This window comes from Triticum urartu, chromosome 7A, assembly GCF_056163025.1.
Source record: "Triticum urartu cultivar PI428250 chromosome 7A, HENAU_Tu73, whole genome shotgun sequence".
Classification (NCBI taxonomy): Eukaryota; Viridiplantae; Streptophyta; class Magnoliopsida; order Poales; family Poaceae; genus Triticum; species Triticum urartu.
Window position 1 is genome coordinate 436,264,694 of NC_141879.1, and position 4,526 is coordinate 436,269,219.

The following is a 4,526-nucleotide window of genomic DNA, read 5'->3' on the forward strand; positions in this document are numbered from 1 at the left end:
AACTCATCCTCCAAAGTGACTTTCTTCCTTCTCCATGAGCTATTTGGTCTCTGTAACCAAAAAATGCATTCACAAAACATGATTAGAGCAATGAAAAATGGATGTCATGTCAGGTTTGAAGAAAACAACCACAGTTATGCTACCTTTCATAGATGCTGTCGTCGATGACAATTTCTGGTATTAGCAGCACATATGCAACCAAACTTGGTAACAGACTATGTTCGGGCAATAACAAACAACTCAACCAAATTGAAACTAAAGTTAATGTTAACCAATACAGCGGAGGTTCAGAGGAGGTAGGAACCTTCTGTAGACTGTAGTACTATGGTTCATCGTCTGAGCCACACCGTGGGATCCCCTCATCTATGCTATCATCAAGCACAAGAAAATAATTAGTTGTCTCACAGGTAGTGAAAATACTCTTCTACCCTGCTAAGCCCTAATCTAGAAGGAATGAACACTGAACTATATAGTAAAAGAATTTCATTCATCCATCATTCTTGCAATACGACGACTAATGAATAAAATACTTTTATAGTACTTCAAATCCTTTCTACCCATCTCTACGATGACATTCATATGAAATAAATAAATTATGTGTAAGTATGTTACCATATCATTAATTTTAAACCCGGACATTTAGACCCACCTTAAACAAATAATCGAGTACACCCAGCACCAATAAAATGTTTCTCTTCCATGGACTTATTTTTGCATCAACAGGAGCACCCCTCCCCCCGTTCCATTCCTCATAGAAAAATAAAACAACCATACCGAGTTTACCCAAGTTCATCTTTTTGTCCTTTCCAAGTGTAATAAAAAAGATAAACTAAAAACAAAAAATGAAAGAATTTGGCAGCATAAAGCCAACCCAACAGACAACCCATTATTAACTCCTAGCAGAAGTGACTCATAGTACTATATTAGTACCAAAGCAGAGTCAGAGTTTACGTCACTTAGTTGCCCTCGAAACCAGAGTATCAATAATATGACATATTCAAGTCCTATAAAATATATTGGCCTATTAGAGCATGTCTAATGCAGGTTGCCTGTTATATGGTATACCACACGTGTAATTCTGCCCAAAATCTTCATATTTTTTCTTCCTAAATGTAATCTAAACCAAATTAATAACTATCTTAGAATTGTTTGTTATTTTGAACATTAAGAGATCGCTTCACTAAACTATGAAGGATACAATAGAATCACATGCTCTAATTTAAAATATGATTTTTGATTAAATGCTAAACCTGAGGAAAGAAAGGTGTATACTAATACAGATAATTCCTCTGCATATCCGTGCCCTGTTGTGCAGAAATATTCAGCTTCCCTAAAGTCGAAAACCAAAAATAGTATCATTTCTTGTCTACTATAATTTTGCAAGATGACTTATTGGATATGTAAGCTCACTCACATTTCACAAGAAATTGTTCTTATTTTCTTAAAAAAATTATCAATCATTTACATCACTTTGTTTTTGTAAATGTGCGCAGACTCTATTGGAATGATGAAGCTTCTTGAATCTCATTACCTCTTGATTGAGGTCTCAACACTGATACTGATGGCAACTGTGATGGTGTTGTAGACCCTGAGTCCCTGATCCTAGCCAGGATACCGATGGTAACAGAGAAGCATCAGTTGTGATGAGTTAACAAAATACAAGCAAGTATGATCAGATAGCTCTGCAAACGAACCTTGATGACTTCTCCACGTCTCAACTGATGGAAGAACTGATCTGGCAGCAGTAGCTTCCTTGCCTAACAAAGTTATAGGTTGGTAGATGATTAATGCCAAGAAGAGACACCAGCCCATCTAAGAGCTACATGCATGGACAAAATAGATTAGGAGATCAACGATATCACACTGGCATATCGACAAACAGGTTGCATGCAGAGTACAAGATATGAATCAATGCATGGAACTGCAGGGCAAAACTGAGTGAACGATGCCATCTTGGTACATCGCCCGGCGGCGTGGGCAAGCCGCCACGGCCGCCTTGGGAAGTTTCCACCTCGTTGTTGGTGCTGACAAAGAAAGGGGGAGAGGCTAGAGGACTGCGTCGCGTGTAATCGTCCGGTGAGGATGGTGTCATTGCCGCCGCCATCGTTGTTCCTGGAGGCTCTATACCGCAACCCTCCGCGCTCATCCATGAGAGGAAGTACAGCCGCGCGCCGCAGCACATGGGAGACAAAGTACATCCACGGTGCTCCTCTGTGGCCATGGTGGCAGACGGCAAGGGGAATTGACCACGGTTCGATGTACCCATGTCCGTGATGTCCTAGGGTGCCCAGAATCGTCCGAGAAGACGTCGCAACGGAGGAGATCGATGGTGCCGTGTGGCGGCGGAAGCTTGAGGTGTTGGTGCAGGGTGGACGCGGTGTCCAGAATCGTTCGAGAAGACATCGTAGCGGAGGAAATCGATGGCATTGCACGGTGGCGGAAGCTTGAGGTGGTGGCGCAGGCAGGGGTAGCAGGGGAAGCGCGGCTCAGGAGGGTCGAGCGCCACACGCATTGGAGAGGGAGGGGGAGACGTGGGTGCGTGAGGCGAGACGTGTATGCGAACGTGCGTGGTGGGTTTCAACCGGCTGGTTTTTCTCCAGAGGGGGAGTACGTGTGCTTTGGCTTTGCTTAACCCAATGGTCTCTTTTACGGGAACCTGACTTACGCTAAAAAAATCGATGGGAGGAGAGCACGAGGCGGGGAGCGAACGAGGTCGAACGTAAGCGAAGATGTTGAACCATCACGATGTTCGATTCTGCTTTAATAATAGAGATCGTAGGATTAGAATAATTATTTGGATCACAACCTATATAGGGCCCGACAGGTCCTTCCCGAGCTTCCCAACCTCTCGCGCCCGACCAGGTGCGAGACTTGCGGCGACCCCGATCGGGATCCCGATCCCGCCTCCTCTGCCCTCTCGTCCTAACGACCACCGGCCGGCCGTCATCTCCGACGCGACTCGCCGCCGCCGACCGGATCCTGCTCCCCCTCTCCCATCCCTTCTACCACCGTTGCCGGATCCAGCTTCCCCTCCGTCGCCACCTTAGGTCTGACCGCCGGCGCGGGCCAGCGAGCGACGGCAGACGCCGGCGCGAGGGAGCCCGCGGCGGCTGGAGGCGGCGAAGCCCCAGCCACCAACTGCGCCGCCGGCCGCCCCTGCCACCAACCGCGACGCTGCGAGGCCCGACCTCTTATCGCGCCGCCGCTTGCCCCAGCCGTTGCCCCCGTGCTCTCTACTAGCGTAGCCCGTCGCCGTCCGTGGTGCTCTGAAAAGCAGTGCAGTTCGGGAGCATGGCGCGAGCTCAGAAACTCGCCGCCCCTTGCTCCGGCGAGCTCATCTGCTCCCGTCGACGGACGCACCTCCGCTGCTCGTCGCTGACCACAATGCGGCGATGACGCCGAGATTTGTGAGAAGCTCCATGTCGTCGTCCTTCAGTGACGGGATGAATTCCATCGCGTTTCCAAAGTTGACCTTCTCCCCTTCTTCATACTGACCTTCTTTCTCTCGTAGCACTCGCGGGGAGCGGGATACAGACCGGCATCTCCTCCATGCCGGCGTTCGCACAAAAATGAACTACCTCAGTCTCCTCCTCAACGCCGCTGTTTCGCCCTCAATTTCCTTCGGCCTCTTCTACATCGGCGTCAGCTCTCTCCGACCTTCCTCGTCAACTCTCTCTGACCTTCCCCGCACCTTTCCTCTGCTGCCGCGCATGGTGCTTCGTGGCATCCCAAGTGCCTCTCCAAAACAGTCGTGTGTAGTGCTCCCCTGAAATCCTCATGTGTGGAAAGCTATGGCATCCAGCTACTACGGTTGTTTCTATTTAGCATTTTTTTTCTTCTCTTTAAACTAGCTGTCGATTTGCCCCAGTCTCTCTGATGTGCTGCTACATATAGATGTGTTGCTCATGTGAAAAATGTGTTAACTGAATTTAACAGTCTTGACAGAACTGCAGGTGTGTGTGTGTCTAATTTATTGTAAAATTTCTCATTTTACCCTTCTACAACCATTGAGATGTTCATAGACGTTCCATGAAGTTCTACAACAACTATACGCCAAGTCCTACTCCAGCTATGCACTGTTCTTCACGGTGATTTGCATGCCTTGCTGCTACTGGATACTGGACGTGTGTCCTTGTGGGCTTGATGGACGTATGTTGACTAGCGTCAGGCTCCGGAGAGCAGAACAAAGTTGACCTTCCATGCAAAGAATTCAGATATGTTCTACTATTGTCATTCATCTATGGTAATTCATGGTCCCACATGTATGGTGTTAGTTTGCTGAATCTACACAAGCCGTGCTGAGTATTCTTGCTACAATATTGCTAATTCCAAGAATCCTTACCGAAGCATTATACTAAATCTGAAAGAAATACTGCCTGAAGCGAAATGAACACTTTCAGTTCAGAATTATGTATCCCTTCTTGCCCAACAACACAACTTGCTTCCCGAACCTGAATTTTCAATCGGTCTAGTCTTCATATTTGTTTTTATAATGTTTCGACGAAGCATCGAACAAAGCGTTCATT

The 4,526-nt window shown here is 47.1% G+C and overlaps 1 long non-coding RNA gene across 1 annotated transcript; it reads left to right on the forward strand.

The window, feature by feature from the left end:
* Positions 1-2,839: 2,839 nt before the first annotated feature.
* Positions 2,840-4,317, forward strand: LOC147959859 (uncharacterized). The gene is made up of 2 exons (XR_015612101.1): positions 2,840-3,407; positions 3,512-4,317. It is a non-coding gene; the product is annotated as an uncharacterized LOC147959859 (long non-coding RNA).
* Positions 4,318-4,526: the final 209 nt, after the last annotated feature.